This window comes from Lissotriton helveticus, chromosome 5_1 (assembly GCF_964261635.1).
Source record: "Lissotriton helveticus chromosome 5_1, aLisHel1.1, whole genome shotgun sequence".
NCBI classification, from domain to species: domain Eukaryota; kingdom Metazoa; phylum Chordata; class Amphibia; order Caudata; family Salamandridae; genus Lissotriton; species Lissotriton helveticus.
In genome coordinates, this window is record NC_136065.1 from 2,084,689,193 (window position 1) to 2,084,709,486 (window position 20,294).

Sequence of the window (20,294 nt, forward strand, 5' to 3'; positions counted from 1 at the left end):
CATCAACATTTTTTCTGTGAGAGAGAAAAACGCCTCTTAGCCGAAGTGTGCACATGTGATTTGTAAGCAATGGGGACTGTATCCCCTTCATTAAACGTCAAGTAAGTGAACCTCACCGTTCCTGGTACAATCCTTATTTATTTATTTTATTTATTTATTTATTTTTGGCATTTGTTGAGCGCGGCGAATACCCGTAGGCGTCTCGGCGCTGAAATTCCCCTAGGCCTACCGCTTACTCATCAGGTGCTGACTAATTAGTGGTCAAAAAGCCACGTTTTCAGACTCCTGCGAAATTGTAGCAGGGAGGGGCACAACCTGATGTGCTGAGGTAGGGAGTTCCATAGCTTGGATGCGGCCACTGAGAAGCGACGATCCCCCCAGGAAACTGTTTTTGATCGTGGAGTGACTAATAGATTTAAATTAGCCGATCGAAGCTGTCTGGCTGGTTTATAAGGTGTAAGCTGGTTCTTAAAATACTGAGGTCCCGGGTCGTTCATTGTTTTATATACAATGCACAAGGATTTAAATTTAATTCGGTTGCCGATGGTCAACCAATGGTATTTCCTAATGGTGTTAGCTATGGAAGAGCACTTGGGAGTCCCCGAGAGCAGCCGAGCAGCTGCATTCTGAATAGTTTGAAGCTTAGTGGTAACCCTTACCTGAGCATTCAGAAACAATGCATTGCAATAATCTAGGGACGATAGTACTGGGTAGTAATCAGGGTTTTGGCAGCAGATTCCGGCAAAAATGGGAGAATTTTTCTGATAAGTCTTAGCTTATGATGGGCAGTAGCTGCTATCTTATTTGCATGTGCTAAAAAATTGAGGTCACCATCGAAAATTATGCCCAAATTCCTGACCTTGGAGGCAGGCCTGGTGGGGTCGCCCAGGGCTGCAGGCCACCAGGTCACTGACCAGTCAGGAGAAAGGGGACCAAAGATGAGTACCTCAGTTTTTCCGGAGTTCAGCTTAAGGCAGTTCGCTGCCATCCATTCTCCAATTGCTAACATTCCACGTTGGAAGCGCTCTGCCACCTCAGGACCGTTGTCTTTAATGGCTAAAACGAGTTGGGTGTCGTCCGCGTATGAGGTTATGCTCATCCCAAATGCTTTGATGACATTAGCAAGGTCCGACACATATATATTAAATAGTGTCGGACTTAGGGATGAGCCTTGTGGAACCCCACACGGGAGCGACATCTTAGCTGAGTGGTAAGGGCCCAAGGTGACTGCCTGGGATCTATCAGCCAAAAAAGATGCAATAAGATCCGTTGCAGTGAGAAGAATGGCTTTCTTTTCGACACGGTCGAGCAAGATCTTGTGGTCGACCGTGTCGAAAGCCGCTGATAGGTCCAACATTACTAACATAGCCGTAGCTCCCTGGTCTCTGATTGTCCTAATCTCATCAGCGGCCTTGATTAACGCGGTTTCCCTGCCGTGATGTTTCCGAAAACCGAATTGCGATTCATCCAGAAGAAAATGTTTCTCTAGATGCTCGACTAGTTGGTGATTCATGGCCTTTTCTATCACCTTAGCAATGAATGGAAGGCTTGCGATAGGCCTATAGTTCTTTAAATCTGATTTATCGAGGGTTTCTTTCTTCAACAGAGGCTTCACCAGCGTGTTCTTTAAGAAGTCTGGGTAAGTTCCGGAGGTCAATATCGAGTTACAAACTGCAGTGATGACTGGGATGAGAGTATCCATCACCGGAGAGAGCACTGAAAGAGGACATGGGTCTAACGAAGATCCAGATTTAATAGTAGAGACCAGAGCCTTTATCTGATCTGTAGTGAGTGGGTGAAAATTTGTCAAGGCATTGTCGATAGGAAGAACCGGTGGGGCAGATATTATAGGTCGCGACGAGAAAGCCTGATAGATGTCATTCACTTTCGAAAAGAAAAATTGTGCCAATTCGTCACAGAGAAGTTGTGAAGGAGGTGGAATAAGATCGGGGGCATTACCTGACAGTGATCTGGTAATATCATAGAGTTGCCTACTTGAATTTTTGGCGTTTTCTATTTGCGCTGAGAAAAACGTTTTTTTTGCTTCTATGATCATGGTTTTATAAACACTCAGTGACTCTTTATATTTTGCCTTATCCTCAGTGTTATAGTTTTTCCGCCATTGCCTTTCCCTATGTCTGTTCTGCTGCTTTTGTCTCTTTAGTTCATCCGTGTACCATGGCGCGGTTGGGGTATTTCTATTACTAGATAATATTTTAGTTGGTACTAACATATTCGTGGCGTGAGTAATCCAGTCGTGATATTGCTGAGTTGCAATTTTTGAATCCTTAGACAGCAGGGGGCTTGTACTTTCCAGAAGACTTTTGAGTGCAGACTCATTTATATTTTTCCAGACTTTGACTGATCGAGGAATTAGATTATTACTCTTGTTCTTCCGTTTTTCATTAATATTGAGTGTACTAAATACTACATAATGGTCAGTCCAGGGCACCAAATTAGTAGAATTGTCTCATGTTAACAAGAAGTTGGTCGCTAGCAGATCAGACTGCAGAGACCGAAGAATCGTGGTATATTCCAGAAGCTAAGAGGAAGCCGAGTAATAAGGTTGTTATCAAAGAGTAAAGATGTTAATAGGCTGGGCGTAATCAGGAATGTATGTCCTCCCAAAATTAAAAAAACCCAGGAAAGAGTGTAATTTTTTCAGCGTAGAAGGAGGCTGCATTTGTGCACATTTCTCCAGAACATGAGGGGCCAAGCCACGACCTTCATTTTTAAGTTCATATCCGAGAAAAAGAACTGACAAAAAGGCAGTGTGCGACTTGGCAAAGTTGAAATTGTAACCCAAGTCAGCAAAAGACATTATGATGCGATCCTAGCGCACAAGATGCATCATCAATTCATCATCCACCAAATTGATATCATCGACGTATGCGAAAGCATCAGGGTCAATTTCATGTAAAACAGACACCATGCGTGCTGCAAAAGCACCAGGACTATTTTTATATCCCATAGGGTGCTGAATGCTGTCCAAATTGTGAGTGTAAACACCATTAAATATATTGAGTTGTTTTATATTTTTTACGAACAAGGTTATCAACCAACGCAGAGATATGGGTGTTCCGTACAGCAAAGTTACAAACATGACTGTTTAAATGACGGTAATACAAAACTATACGATATGAACCGTCTGGTTTCAATATCGGAAAAAGGGGATTATTCATCGACAAAACACAGGGTTCAATAACACCTTGATATTCCAATTGGATCAAGATTTAATTTACGAATGTTTTTGCATCCTGCTTAATTGGGCATTGTGGTTGGGGCTGAGGCATAGAGCGCAAAATAATTTTATGTTCCGGGGAATCCTTACCCCAACCCACCTGATTACGGTACATAGCTGGAGCAAGGGCTAATGCCCACTCCAACTCGTAGGCTTGTTTAGCTTCTTCCGAGACATAATGCAAAAAACTTGAGAGAATAACATCTTCCCCCCTAGAATAAACCAGACCAAATGGGGAGGCCAATCAACCTCCACCAACAAAATATCATAAGAAGAAGTAAGGTTGTCCCTAAATACCACCTTAATCATGCGTTTAATATCACCTTCAATTTGGAGGCCTATCTCATAAAGTCTATCAGGGTGTGCAACTCGTGTGTCAGCTGTTTCCACTGTAATGAACTTGTCAGTTGCCTTTGCCTCCAGACATTGGTGGAGTGCCTCCTGTCAGAAGGTATAGTTCCTCAGGAGCACTACCCTCAAAAGGCCCGCCTTCCGGCAGCTCTGACTCTGAGTAGAAAAAACACCAGAGGATCAAAGTGGCAGGATGAGGGGAAGGGAATTAGGGAGGGTTCTGCGGGGAGGGAGATCTTGAACGACAACAACCTACAGTAAGCCTTACATCTTCTTTCTTGCAGATTGAGCTATATAGAAATATATAGAAATATACTTTATAATAGAGTTCTTTGACAGTCTCTCTACTAGTCTTTGCAGAGCTCTTTGAAAATATATATATATATAATATATAATATATATATATATATATATATATGTATGTATGTATGTATGTATGTATATATATATATATATGTATGTATGTATGTATGTATGTATGTATATATATATATATATATATATATATATATATATATATATATTACCTACTGGCGGTCGCCAGTAGGTAGTTATAGTTAGGATTGTTTTCCATAGGAAATCCGCAACATTCTATTGGGAATAACTTTGGCGCCGGTGGACGAATCTTTGCGAATTTCTCAAAGAAGATGGCCCGCTCCATGTTAATTTCCATAGGGCGGTTGGACTTACTTTTAGCCCGAACGACTGAATGGATTCCCACCAAACTTGGCAAAATTGTAGGGACTGGTAGCCCGATGTGCCTTTGCTATGTCTCAAGATATGTGCTCCAGTAGATTTTGAGTAATTTAGGTTAAAAAAAATATATATCTCTATAAGCGCGCCCGGTACACGTACCGGGGCGCGTACCAGCGCGCTACGCGAGTTCGCGAGCGGAAAGCTGATTGGCTCTCGGGTGTCTGTCAACATTCCAAACAGTCCGGAGCGGCCGCCATCTTGTGTCTCCGTAGGATCGAGACACAAGAGGTGGCAAAAACAAAGGGGGAAATTACTAAAAGGGGGTAGGGTAGAACCCCCCTGACCCCCTAGGTTTGATGTGGGGGCCATAAAAGGGCCTCGCGGGGCAAAAAAAAAAAATAATAATTTTGATTTTCGCGGGGGGGGGGGGCGCCAGGTACGCGCACCGGGGAGCGTACCGGGGAGCGTACCATGGGAAAAAAAGAATGACAGATTTTTTTTAAAATGTAGCATTTTTTTTTATAAATTAGAGGTCGTTCTAAAAAGAACTGTTTTTTTATTCTTTTTGTTGTTTTATATTTTTTTTATTGTTTTTTTGAACATTTTTTACTTTTTTTTCTTTTAAGAAGAATTTTATATTTTTTTTGTAATTTTTATGGGGACAAACAAAAAACAGGGAATTGTAAACGGCTCAACTGGAGCAAAAAACAAAAAGGAAAAAATTAAGGCTTCTTTGGACACTTGTGGTTGTCACCAGCAAGGTTGATGAGATTAATAATCTCATCAACGAGTAATCGTTTTTCCACAAAGTATACAAACGATTTTGTATCTACCAAACTTGGTTTGTATGTTTGGGACCATCTCCCTTGCCTCTGGACCTGATGGAGTGGGTTCTTTGCTTGTTCAGGCTCTGGAAGAAGATTGTGGAAGGTTTCTGCACAGTTCTCTCACCTCTGCTGCAGAATAGTTATTGGGGTGCAATCGTTGCATGTGGCGAATCATTGTGTGATTCCCAAATTAATATTTTTTGGCAGGGTTCCCCCTGGATAGTACAGCGCCACAGATGAGACAGGTCACCTTTGCAGCGTTTACCTTCTTTGCACCCCTTGGGATTTTAAAAAACTCCCATATAAAGTGCTCCTTAGGTTTATATGGGGAATTGTCTTCAGGCAGGAACTGCCTTCTCTCATCCTCCTCCTCCTCCTCCTCCTCCTCTTCTTGTTCACCACCAATGTGATGTTGTGGTGGTGGTGGTGGTGGTGGTGGTGCCGATGCTCCAGCTGCTGCTGCAGCCATTTCTCTATCAATAGAAGCAGGTCTTCCTCACTCAAAGAACAAAGTGAGAATGAGGAAAAAAGGTGGGGGGTTTCATCATTTGGAAAACAAAACTGTTCTGAACCAATGAAAAGTGTTATTTTCAGGTCACATGACCCGACGCGCTTACGCTACGCGCCCCGGTGCGCGCCCGGCGGCGCTTACGTTGCGCGATCGTATGCGCTCGGGCGCTTCCGGGTGCGCTTACGCCGTGCGTCATAAGACGCATCACGCGACTACGCGATATGTCACGATGATGTTTTCGTTCGCGGCAATGGCGCTAACGGGACGCTCACCGGTACGCGCACCGGGGCGCAAATAACACTGCGCTTACCGGTGCGTTCACCGGTACGCGCACCGGGAGCGCACCAAGGCAAAAAAATAAATAAAAAAAGGGAAAAATATACATAAAAAAATAGTATTACATAAATATACAATATAGGGTTTATTATAAAAAATATTAAATTTCATAGCTATAGAAATTAGCTATTAAAAAACCTACGAAATTCACTGAAAAAAACATAGGTTTGAGGCCCTATATATAGTTAGGAATTAGCATTTACAAAACCTATGAAATTCACTGAAAAAACCATAGGTTTCACACCAGTTATAGTTAGGAATTAGCATTTAAAAAACCTATGAAATTCACTGAAAAAACCATAGGTTTCACACCAGTTACAGTTAGGAATTAGCATTTAAAAAAACTATTAAATTCACTGAAAAAACCATAGGTTTCACACCAGTTATAGTTAGCTGGAAGTTTTACTCGCATAAAACCATTGAAATTCCCACGTTATAGTTAGTTGGACTCACTATAACTTGCGCGTGCAATGCACTGCTGATGACGTCACATATTACATCACTCATGACATGGTCAGTGACATCACTCATGACATCACTGATCACACCATCCTTGTGACAGACCTCCTTTCACTGTGATGTAACCCTTGAAACACATATTCAATAATAGAAAGTAAAATGTTCAAAAAAATGGAGATACCCATACCAGTTACAACAACCAATTCAATAATTCCACCATCTATATACACATCCACTCATTCACCAACAGTTCTATATAGTCACTCATACATATACTCACTCATCATATGTGGTGATACACCTATACATCCTGTTACACACCGACAGTCATCCAAAAGATACTCTCACACTTACTCACACATGCAAATAAACTATTGAACATCCATTTATTTGCATATACAGCTATACACACATTACCACCTTACTTCTAAGGAAACTTACACATACTTACTCTCTTAAACAATCACTTATAGAAACACATACTTATTTAAACAGGAACTCTTACAATCCCTCACTCTCACATATACTCACTTATATACATCAATATTCACATATACTACATTAAAACATATGTAGTTACTGATAAAGACACTAGTGAGACAGTCATTCACTCACTAACACACACATATACACACTCATCCACCCATACAGTCCTGCACATATGCTGTCTTCAATACACATACAAAGAGAAAGTCAGTCATTCATGCATCTATGTGCTAAGTAATACCCCCACCAAACCATACAAACACTCATACTGATACTAAGAAAAACATCTAATAACCCATATACATACACATGTAGCTACTCACCAACCCATGCAGCCACTTATACACAAAGTGAAACACTAATACATATATTTAAATATTTAAACATTACTCTCTAATATATGTATTCACTAAGATACACTTAATAAACCAGTTAACCAATCAATTAAAAAAAAAAATCCATGTAAACACTTATTTAAACATTTATTCTTCCTTCAACTTTTACATATACATATATAACACATATTTATTTTTTAAAAAGACACACATTCACCGGATGGTGTCATCAGTGATGTCATGAGTGATGTCACTGACCATGTCATGAGTGATGTAATATGTGACGTCAGCAGTGTATTGCACGCGCAAGTTATAGTGAGTCCAACTAACTATAACGTGGGAATTTCAATGGTTTTATGCGAGTAAAACTTCCAGCTAACTATAACTGGTGTGAAACCTATGGTTTTTTCAGTGAATATATATATATATATATATATATTACTTTTGAAGTATCCAAGCAAATGTCTCAGTGTTAATAGTTTTTCTATGAGCTTTTAAAATAAACATAAAATCTTCTCATTCGTTCTCTTCTTAAATGAACATGAACTTTTCTGTTAGTGCGCTCCTTAACTATACATAAAACTGTGAGCATTGCAAAATATTGTAAAGAATTCCAAGTATCACTAATATTTTAAGGCAGAGTACACAAGTGATCGTTCCTTAAACAATTAACCGCTATATGTATCAAGCTATTTAGCATTCGCAAAGGCCGAAATTCTGCGAATTTCGGCCTTTGCGAATGCTAATTAGACAAATGGAATGTATCAAACAAGTTTGATGCAAAATAAGGAATAGCAAAATTTGCTAATCCTTATTTTGCGATTGCACTTAAGGAATTGCAAATTTTGCGATTCCTTAAATGCAATGTATCAAACAAATAATATGCCAAAAATGCCATTAAGGATTAGCAAATTACCACCAACTTCTAGTTGGTGGTAATTTGCGAATTCTTATCAAAAAGCTTTTTTGAAAAAAACCAAAGGTGCCATATGACGCCCATACATGCCCTTAGGGCATGTATGTGCGCCATATGCCCCCAAATGTCTTTTTCAGGGGTGCAGCAGGGTGTTCTTGAGACACCCCTGCACCCTTGGAAAAATCCCTAATTTGCGATCAGCAAATTGCTAATTGCAAATTGCACTTTCATTCCTATGGGCCTCCTGGCCCATGGAAATGAAGGGGTAATTTGCGATTGACAATTTGCTAATCTCAAATTAAGGAATGCTAAGGAATCGCTATTGGAAAGCGATTTTGTACATACATACCGTTTTGCATTTCCTAAATAGCGATTCCTTAAAATTCGCTATTTAGGAAATGCAAAATGGTTTGTTGATACATATAGCGGTAAGTCTTTCTTTATCGCTATGGTTTGCTGCACAAACATAAATCACATAAGCAGAGATTTCCCAAATAATGTCTCTACAGAGGTTGTGACACTGAAGGGTTCGTGGCACATGAATTAAACAAAAAGAACATCCATGCAACAGAGGATTCAGAAATAATGTCTCTTTCAGTCTACAGAGGTGGTGATACTGAAGGGTTTGTGGCACATGAATCAAACAGAAAGAACATCCACCTTGCGTGTTGGTCCTTTCCTCAAGATTCACTGGCAAGAAAGGAAAGGCTTTTAGTCCTACTTGAAATGCTTTCTGCAACGAGGATCGGCCCAGAGAATCTTACCGGGAAAGCTGCAGCAGCATCGGGAACGTTCCGAGATGCAAATTTGCTCTAGAGTATGAAGCGGAGAAGAAAGTGGCTCCCAATTTAAAAGCGCTACCACTGGATTAATCCACATTGCGTAACAGGGCGTGGCAGCCTTTTATAGCGGAGAAAAAAGACGGTTTGCGACAAGGCAAAATGAGGCATAACACGTACTGAAACTACAAGGAAAACAAAGGAAAAAGAAAAGGTTACAAAAAAACAGAATCCACAGGCATACTCTTCCTGTATGCGAAGAGTTGTCAGCAACAGCGTGCGTTTCTTCAGTGAGTCCAGAAACTGCACGAGAATGTAAATTGTAAATTGATACTTGTATAGCGCACTACTCACCTGCAAGGGTCTCAAGGCGCTTGTACGAATACCGCTGTGGAACCCATCCTGGCTTTCCCTGTGAGGTGTCCACTCCTGGGCACCCCCAAGGTGGAGGCCAGGCATCCTTAGCGTTGTGGGGGCCGTTGTGGAGATTAAGCAAACTATTGCCCAGAGTGGCAGAGTGGGACTCCATGATTGGAATAGGCACCGAGGCGAGAATTGTCAGGTCCGTGGAATTTTGAGCCTAAGAACCGCCAAGGCGGGGAATTGAACCCTGGTCCCGGGCTAGAACTCTGCATCAGGGTCTGCCGCTCTAACCATTGAGCCACACTTCTCCACTCTACATGGTAGAGTCACACAGTGCACTCATCCTCTGCTGTATTTACATGGGATGGAGGTCATTACAAATCAGCACGTTACAAGTCTTACGCACACATCTCAAGTCAGATGCGCACATCTTGTGCAGTACTAGACCATAATGCTGGAGGGTCATGCCAGTCCTCCCCATCACAAACATAAAAACGCCCCTCAAGAAGGAGCATCAGGATGTTGTTGGTGAAACAGACGGAGCAGCAGTGGAGCGTGAATTGCGTCTTTGGGCTCCCAAGAATCTTCTTCAGGGCCATAGCCTTTCCAAGAGACTAACCCCCAGATTCATCAAAGTCATGTTTTGCGAGTCCTTAATAGCGAATTTTAAGGATTCGCTATTAAAGACTAGCAAAACGGGATGCATGTAGAAATCGCAATATTTTTAGCGATTTCTACTGATTCCTTATTTGCGGTTCGCTAATTGCTAATCGCAAATAAGGAATGGCTTTCCCATTCATTCCTATGGGCATAAAGGCCCATAGGAATGAATGGGGAGTCATTCCTTATTTGCGATTAGCAATTAGTGAATCGCAAATAAGGAACCAATTTCAAGGGTGCCAGGGTGTCCAAAGGACACCCTGTTGCACCCCTGAAATGGTATTGTTCACTGGTGTTGCGCACACACATGTCCCAAGGACATGTGTGTGTGTAACATACAACTTGGAAAAATGCATTAAAGTTTTTGCTATTTACCACGTAGTTAGACTTCACGGTAAATAGCGGCCCCAGATTGCGAATTCGCAATTTTGAAATGGTTCATGCATTGCATTTAAGGAATCACAATTTGCGATTGCTTAAATGCAATCGCAATTTGAGAACTCGCAATTATTTGCGAATTCTTAAATTGCGAGTGCATGAACCCTTGATGCATCTCAAATGCCATTTTTGCGGGCGCAAAAGGCCGAATTTTGCAAAAATGCTTGGTGCTTCTACCTGTAAGTACCATAACTAACCGCATCGTAGTTTACTGCCTTTTATTTGCTGCACTTCATACTCCAGATGATCATTAACAACCACTGGAGGTGGTTTCGGGCGGACAGCCGTTTGAGTTGGTTTTAGTAGGGAAGTATGAAACACTGGATGGATTGTTATTGTCTTTGGGAGTTGCATTTTAAACGACACCGGGTTAACACGCTTGAGTACTTTAAAGGGACCAACAAATCTTGGATGAAAAAGATATATTTTTTTTAAATGTAGGTTCCTTGTGGACAACCATACTTTGTCTCCTGGTTGATAAACTGGGCCAGGTTGTCTTTTTCTGTCAGCAAATTTCTTGTACTCACTTTTTGCTTTGGTAACGTTTCGTTGAAGAGTCAACATTCAGGGCCAGATGTAGGTAGGCTTTTACCGGGTGGTAACGGCCGAATTCGGCCGTTACCACCCGGTAAAAGCAATTTGACATGTAGGTCCCTGTAATTTACAGACTCGGTAAATTTACCGATAGGTAAATTTACCGAGTATGTAAAATACCGAGTCGGTAACATTACGGATTCCGGTAAATTGGTATGTAGGTGGGACTCTTCTGAGTCCCACAAGCAGTACAAAGTCGGTATTTTACCATCAAATAATACTTGATGGTAAAATACCGATTCTGGTGTGCATGCACATGTGTGCATGCACACCTATGCCATATGACAGGCAGACCTGCCCTTAGGGCAGGTATGCCTGCCACATGGCACCCGAGCCTCTTTTGGGGGTGCCAGAGGGTGTCAAAGTGACACCCCCTGCACCCTTGTGACAGTCGGTATTTTCCGATGCGGTAAATACCGACCGGTAAATGCCCAATCAATCCTATGGGCTTCAAAGCCCATAGGAATGCATGGGCATTAACTGGTCGGTATTTACCGCATCGGAAATTACCGACTGTTTCCGATTCGGTAATTGCACATCTGCAATTACCTACATCTCGGTATTTTTATTTTCCGACCTCTGAAATACCGAGTCGGTATGACTCGGTATTTAAGAGGTCGGAAAATAAAATTTACCTACATCTGGCCCTAAGTCTTTTGTATTTTATAAGTTAAGTGTGGAACTTGAGTGTCTGCATGAGTTAATAGGGGAAAGGTCCTTGGAATCCAACCAAGAGTGGCATAGAATGGTGACATTTTGGTTGATGTATGCATCAAATTATTGTAAGCAAATTCAGCTTCCCATAATAGGTCTATCCAGAAAGCTTGTTGCTGGGCCAAATAACAATGAAGGTGTTGGTTTTAATATTTGATTGACTCACTTCGTTGGGCCTTCCGATTCAGGATGGAAACTTGTTGATAAATTGCACTGAATCTGTAAGGCAGTACATCACTCCTTCCATAACTTAGATGTGAACTGCGACCCTTGGTCGGTTGTTATGGATCGTGGCAGACCGTGCAATCTTACAATGTGATATCCGAGCAAATCAACTAAATCAGCTGCTGTTGCCCAGCACATTCCACAAAGTGAGCCATTTTAGATAAACGGTCTACACTTACTAATGTAGTCGTTTTGCCTGGGTAATGAAGTCCAAGGCAATATCCTCCCAAACATGAGTTGGTGTCGGTAAGGGAAGTAAATAGCCTTTTTTAGGTGAGTGATCTGCTTTTGCCCTGGTACAAGATTCACAGTTTTTTTACATAAGTAATGACATCTTCTTTCCACTTGGGCCACCAAAAATTGCGATTGAACAATTCTAAGGTTTTTGTGTACCTTGGATGTCCTGCCAAAGGATGAGTATGACACCAGAGGAGTACCTGTTTTTGCAGTTGTTTCTCCGGGACGTTCAACAAGGTTCCGTGAAATGAAAGCCCATCAATCATTGTTCTTTGTTTACCTAGTTGTTCCCAGGACATAATTTTGTGAATAGGCATGCTTTTTCTAATATCATCCAGAAATTGACCTGACATTGTTACTCCTATGATATGATCGCACAGAATCATAGGTTTTACTTCTTGTTCTAGATCATTGGTTAATGGTTCGTCATAGCGTAAAAAGGGAGAATCTGATTTTTTATTAGCACTGCCAGGTCTGAATGCTATATGAAAGTCAAATTCTGCAAAAAAAAAGGGTCTATCGCAATTGCCGAGGGGTTAGCGCTTTTCACATCGTAGAAACTGCAAGTTACGGTGATCTGTATATACTGTTATGGGATGATGAGCTCCTAATAGATAGTGTCGCCATTCCTTAAATGCTGATCTTATTGCCAGCAGTTCTTTCTCTGCTATTGTATAATTTATTTCTGCTGGTAAGTATTTTTTTTATAAAAATGCCACTGGATGGAGGTGATTTGTGTTTTCTTCCCGTTGGGACAAGATTGCCCCGATGGCTGTATTTGAAGCGTCAGCTTCAACAATAAAGGATTTTGAGAGGTCCGTGTGTTTGAGGACTGGAGCAGTCATAAGGCCTTTTTTAGATCTTGGAAGGCGTTCTTTGCTTCTGATGACCAGTGGAAAGAGGGTCCTTTTTGCAGTAAGCTTGTAAGTGGAGATGCCCTGGCAGAAAACTCGTGAATGAATCGCCGAAAAAAATTGGCGAAACCCAAAAATGGTAAACAGCCATTAGTATGCGGCTGTTAGTCCTCATACCATTACTTGGCAAGCATTACAACGCATGCGATATAACAACGCGTAGCCTTTACAACGCAAGTTGTTACATCGCATGTGTTGTTACAACGCAAGTGTTGTAATGGCTCTCTACTTTGTTGTGAGGAAACGGACTCGCTTCCGTTTCGTCACAACGACGGGCACCTCTGACGACGCTGGAAGCCGGGGTAGAGAGGAACCACAAGGAGAGAGAGGTAAGAGGGGCTGTGTAGGGTCATGTAGGGGCTGTGTAGGGTTGTGCAAGGGGTAAGGGTAGTGTTTGGGAGTAGGGACAGGACTGGGGGTAGGGGCAGGGTCATGCTGGGGGTAGTGTTTTAGGGTTTAGGGTAGTGTGGTATTAGTGTAGTGTAGGGTAGTGTTTTAGGGTAGTGTCGGGGGGTCGTGCAGGGTAGTGTTTCTGTGTAGGGAACGGAATGGGGGTAGGGGCAGGGTCGTGCGGGGGTAGTGTTTTAGTTTTTAGTGTAGTGTTGTGGTGTTACTGTAGTGTAGGGTAGTGTTGGGGGGTCTTGCAGGGTAGTGTTTCAGTGTAGGAAACCGAATGGGGTGGGGCAGGGTCGTGCGGGGGTAGTCTTTTAGGTTTTAGGGTAGTGCTGTTAGTGTAGCATAGTGTTATAGGGTTTAGGGTATTGTCGGGTGATCGTGCAGGGTCATACTGGGGTAGTGTTTTAGGTTTTAGGGTAGTGTTGTGGTGTTAGTGTAGTGTAGGGTTGTGTTTTAGGGTATAGGATAGTGTCAGGGTCGTGCAGGGTAGTGTTTCAGTATAGGGAACGAACTGGGGGTAGGGGCAAGGTTGTGCAGGGGGTAGTCTTTTAGGTTTAATGGTAGAGTAGTTGTGTTTGTGTAGTGTAGAGTAGTGTATTTAGGTTTAGGGTAGTGTCGGGGTCGTGAAGGGTTGTATTTGGGAGTAGGGACAGGACTTGGGGTAGGGCCAGGGTCGTGCTGGGGTAGTAATGCATTGTAGTTGTAAGCGTTGTTTTTAGCGCAAAGTAAAAGCATTTTTTTTAAGCTGTTGCTAAGTAAAAGTATGCGCACTAAAAACTTGCGTAGTAATGGCATTAGCGAAGTAAACTTAGGACTAAAAGCATGCAAAGTATTGCTTTGTGTACTAATGACACATATTTCCCAAAAATCGTTGTATGTCCATAACAGATTTTGGTTTCAGCCAATCCTTAATTGCTTGCACCTTTTGATCTGCCATTGTGATGCCCTGGGGTGAAATAATGAACCCTAAGAATTCTACCTGAGTAATATGAAAGTCACATTTCAGCAGTTTACAATAGAGGCCATGTTGTCTTAATGTGGTTAGAATGGTTCGTACATAGGTTTCATGATCAGTTTGGGACTCTGAGTAAATAAGTATATCATCTATATAGATGATCAGGAAACGATCTAAGTATTCTCATAATACGTCATTTAAGAAAAACTGGAACGCCGCTGGGGCATTGCATAATCCGAAGGGCATTACGCAGTATTCAAACAGTCCATACCTGGTACGGAAGGCCATCTTCCATTCGTCTCCTGGACGAACTCGCACTAGATGGTACCCTCCTCTTAGGTCTAACTTGGTGTACACCTTAGCTGATCTAACCTGGTCAAGGAGTACTGGGATAAGAGGTAGAGGGTATCTATTTTTCACTGTAATGTTATTCAGCGCTTTGTAGTCAATACAAGAGCGGAGTTCGCCCTTAGCCTTTGGTACAAAAAAAAGAGGAGAGGCCGTAGGAGATTTTGATGGTCTGATAAACCCATTTTACAGCAATTTATCTAAATAGTCCCGCAGGTGTTGGTTTTCTACCTCCATAAGGGCATAAATCCTGCTACATGGTATTTTGGCCCCAGGTATTAACTCGATCTCACAATCATAATCACAATGTGGTGGTAAAGTTTTGGCACTTTTTTCACAAAAAACATCGTAAAAAGAATTGTATGGGGGTGGTAGCCCAATTTCTTGTTCTGCTGCTGTAGCTACACAATGCACTCCAGTCAGAGCCTGTGTTGTTCTGTATTCGACTTGTGCTTGGGTTTTTAAAGGGGACAGACAATCTTGATGGTACCAATCAGAATCGAAAGTTATGTTCTATTTGGCCCAATCTATGACCAGGTTATGCAAGGTAAGCCAGGGCATTCCAAGAATGACACCGAATTGAGGTGCATCGATCAAATTGAAACAAAGGTTCTCAGTATGTTTGTGTTCAGTTGAAGAAATCACCATAGTTAGATTGGTCGTGGTATGGGTAATCAAACCTGAAGTAAGAACCGTGCCATCAACTACATGTACTGATTCGGGTTATCTTTTTTACTGTAGGTATACCTAGTTTGGAGCAAAAAGTGACATCGATAAAGTTTCCTGTGGCTCCGGAGTCCACCATGACTACTACGTTCTTTTCAAAGACTCCAGGTATTACAAATAAAGCATTCTGGATTAAATGTGGAGTTGAAACCTGGAGAGTGTTGGCAATTATTTAGTCAGAGGAATCATGAAATATACTCGAGGAGTACCCCTATTTATTCCCAGAGCTTGCTAGTTTTCCTGCTTTTTAATATCAAGAGGTCTAAATCCTTTAGGTTTGCTTGGGCACTCCTTAATGTAAATACCTTTTTTGCCACAATAAAGGCACTGGCCTAGTTAGCATCTTGTATCTTTTTCTTCCTGGGTTAGGGGTTTTCTTCACCAATTTCCATTGGTTCACTTTGATTAATGTTTGAGTGAGTTACTTTTTCTCTTGACTGAAGTCTGTTTTTTTCCTACCTCCTTTTCTATATGATAGACAATGATCTAACCTTAAAGTTAAAGCTATTAATTCTGAGCAATCTCTCAGTTGTGGATCAATAGGAGATATTAAATCCTTTAACTCTTCCTTACGACATTGATAGAATAGTGCAGTTCTTTTTCTTCGGGCCAATTAGTTTCCGCGATTAGTCGATTTAACTGAGTTAGTTAACTAATTAGGTCTTTATTACCTTATCTGAGTTACAGTAGTCCTCGTTCCGCTGACCCTGTAATAGTATGCCTGTCAAAGACATTTTCAAACTCTGCTTTAAAGGCTGACCAGTTGTATAGTCTGAGTTAACCAACAGGACAGCCCACATGGCAGCGTCGCCACTAAGATAAGAAATGAGGAAAGCAATTCTGGATTGGGCGTCCGGGAATGAGGTCGGCTTTACCATAAAATGTTATTGAATTTGAGTCAAGAAGGTCTGGAATTTGGTGGGGTCTCCGAAAAACCGCTCTCGAGATGCTTAAGGTACTGTTGCAGGTGCAGTCACAGAAACCATTGGAACAGGTCCAGCTGTAGCCCCACCTGCAGCAGGGTGTGTAGAAGAACCACCTGGAATCTGAGTTTGTGTCTGAGCTACGCGGCTAGCCAGGGTAGCCGTTTCCAACCGTGCTGCCATTAACTCTTTTTGCATGTTTTCCAACATTTTGCAGATATCATCCAAAGTAGCCATCTTGGCGATACTACTCAGGAGGAACAGAATCCATGGGCAGATTATTCTGTTAGAAGGTTTAGTTACTCAGGAGCAGTTCCCTCAAGAGGCCCACCTTCCGGCAGGTCTGACTCTTAGTAGAAAAAAAAACACAGGATCAAAGTGGCCAGATTAGGGGAAGGGAATTAGGGAGGGTACTGTGGGGAGGGAGATCTGGAACAACAACAATCTACTGTAAGCTCTACATCTTCTTCTTGCAGATTGAGCTATATAGAAATATACTTTACATGCTGTAAGAATGATTCTTACCTGAAAGGCAATCGGTAGTAACTCGGCAACTATACTCTATATTAGAGTATAATGAGTTCTTTGACATTCTCTCTACTAGTCTTTGCAAGGCTGCTTGGGAAAAAAATATATTTATATATATATATATATTCACTGAAAAAAACATAGGTTTCACACCAGTTATAGTTACCTGGAAATTTTACTGTCATAAAACTATTGAAATTCCCACGTTATAGTTAGTTGGACTCACTATAACTCGCGCGCCCGCAATGCACTGCTGATGATGTCACATATTACATCATTCATGACATGGTTAGTGACATCACTGATGACATCTCAAATGACATCACTGATGACATCTCAAATGACCTCACTGATGACATCACTGATGACATCATCCAGTGACTGTGTTTCTGTAAAGTTTAAATATGTTTTACATATTCAAGAATGAGTGGGTGTATAAGTGTCTAGATGAAGGATTTAGTTGGTGCATGACTGACTGTATAAGTGAGTGATTAAATGTGTCTTACTGAATGCATGGGTTAGTGACTAAACTGTCTGAATGTGTGCATCAGTATGTCTGTTTTTGTGTAAGCTGCTGCATGTGTTGATCAATAGCTATATGAGTCGCTATATGGTTTATTGATTGGTTGCCCAAGTATTTGTATGTGAGGCTGAGTGTGTGTGTGTGTGGCTGGTAGGTGTGTGACTCTGTGCATAGATGTGTGACCAGTTGATTCACTAGCTGTATGGGTTCAAGAGTGCATGTGGAAACAGCTGTATGGGTGGTTGACTGTGTGCATGACTGTGTTGGTGAGTGAATGGATATCTCAGTGCTACATGTCCAAGTAAGTACATATGTAAAACACAGTGCATGTGAGAGTTGGAATATATAAATGACTATACATGAGAGCCAGTGATTGCGTGAGTGGCTGTATGGATCAATGTGTACTTGTATCAGTGATTGAAAAAGAGAGTAAGTATGTGTTAGTCTATTTTTGAATAATTAAGGTTTTGTGTGTATAAATGTATAGATGAGAAAATGGGAGTGTGATTGATTCTTTGCATGACTGACTAGGTGTGAGAATAACTCTGTGGATGAGTGTCAGCGTGTGAGTGTCTGTATAGGTGTATGAGTGGATATGATAGTGTTCTATTGATGAGTGACTGTATGTATGAGTGATTGTATGTGTGAATGAGTGGATGTTTGTGTAGACCTAGAAATCAGTGAGTGCGTATGTAGTTACTGGTATTGGTGTGTCAATAATTTCAGGAATGGTATTTTTTATTTAACAGTGGGTGTATTAAATGTTAGATTAGAGTGTGAGGAGGTGCATCGTATTATCACATGGATTATGTCATCAGTGATGTCATCAGTGATGTCATTTGAGATGTCATCAGTGATGTCATCAGTGATGTCATTTGAGATGTCATCAGTGATGTCATCAGTGATGTCACTAACCATGTCATGAATGATGTAATATGTGACATCATCAGCAGTGCATTGCGGGCGCGCGAGTTATAGTGAGTCCAACTAACTATAACGTGGGAATTTCAATGGTTTTATGTCAGTAAAATTTCCAGGTAACTATAACTGGTGTGAAACCTATGGTTTTTTCAGTGAATTTAATAGGTTTTTTTAATGCTAACTTCTAACTATAACTGTTCTGAAACCTATGGTTTTTTCAGTGAATTTCATAGGTTTTTTTAATAGCTAATTTCTGTAGCTATTAAATATTTTACTTTTTTATAATGAATCCTATATTGTATATTTATATAATACTATTTTTTTTAATATAGTGATCATGTTTATTTTTTTAAATTTTTTTTTTGCCATGGAGCGCTCACGGTGCGCTTCCCGGTAAGCGCCCCAGTAAGCGCCCCGATGCGCGTACCGGGGAGCGTCCCGTTAACACTATTGCCGCGAACGAAAACAACATCATGACGTATCGCGTAGCCGCGCGGTGCATATGACGCCCGCGGCGTACACGTCCCCGGGGCGCGCACCGTTGCGCGCCCCGGGGCGCGTAGCGTAAGCGCGTTGGGTCATGTGACCTGAACATAAAACTTTTTATTGGTTCATTTCACTTTTGGTTTCCTAATGATGTAAGGCCAGGTCATGTGACCTAAAAATAACACTTTTCATTGGTTCAGAACAGTTTTCTTTTCCAAATGATGAAAGACCCCACCTTTTTTCCTCATTCTACCTTTGTGCTTTGAGAGAGGTAGACCTGCAGTTATTTCAGTAGAAAATGGCTACATTAGCTGCAGCTGCTGGAGCTTCTGGACCACCACCACCACCACCACCACCACCACCACAAGGACCACCACAACTTCACAGTGGTGGAGATCAAGAAGAGGAGTAGGAGGAGGAGGAGGAGAGGAGATTCCTCAGAGAGGACAATATTACCTACAAACCAAAACCAAAAGGGCACATCATCTGGCAGTTTTTTTCAATCCCCAAGGACAAGAAAAAAGTAAATGCGCCTAAGGCAACCTGCTTAATATGTCATCAGGAGCTGTCAAGGGGGAATCCCAACAAAAAATACTCCTTTGGCAACCACACCATGATCAGACATATGCAACGGAAGCATCCAAATAACTATGCTAGGGCAGAGGTCAGGGAACTGGCCAGAAACCCTGTACAATCTTCTGCCAGCACCTCCCAAACTAATGTTCCCACCCCATCGGGACCGGAAGTTAGGGAGATGTGCTCCACCATACAAACAAAGTTTTCCAATGTTAAAATGGTTTGTATTTTTTGTGGACAAACAATATGCTATGGAGAGAAAAGCATCACACTTATTAACCGTGCTTGGGATAACCACAAGTGCCCAAGGAAACAATGATTTTTTCCGCTTTTTTTTTTGCTCCTGTTGAGCCCTTTAGAATTCCCTGTTTTTTGTTTCTCCCCTTAAAAAATACAAAAAAATATAAAACTGTTCAAAAAAATCAAAAAAAGTAAAATATGTTCAAAAAAACAATAAAAAAAATACAAAACAACAAAAAGAATAAAAACAACAGTTCTTTTTAGAACTACCTCTAATGTATAAAAAAAGCAACTTTTTTGGGAAACTGTCATGCTTTTTTCTCCACGGTACGCTCCCCGGTACGCGTACCGGGGCGCGTACCGGTCGCTCCCCCCGTGAAATTTTTTCGTTTTCAGCGCCGGGGCCCTTTTATGTCCCCCACATCAAACCTAGGGGGCCAGGGGGGGGTCTACCCTGCCCCCTTTTGGTTATTTCCCCCTTTGTTTTTGGCCCCTCTTGTGTCTCTATCCTACCGAGACACAAGATGGCGGCCGCTCCAGTCTGTTTGGAATGTTTACAAACACCCGAGAGCCAATCAGCTTTCCGCTCG

General features: G+C 41.6%; 1 protein-coding gene across 1 annotated transcript in view; it reads left to right on the top strand.

Moving 5' to 3' along the window:
- LOC144754006 (E3 ubiquitin-protein ligase TRIM58-like) overlaps positions 1 to 20,294 on the top strand; it is a 249,824-nt gene that overhangs the window by 17,588 nt on the left and 211,942 nt on the right. Inside the window, exon 2 of the mRNA XM_078641524.1 lies at positions 15,523 to 15,615. The gene's annotated coding sequence lies outside the window, so the exon portion shown is untranslated. The remainder of the gene's footprint in view (positions 1 to 15,522; positions 15,616 to 20,294) is intronic.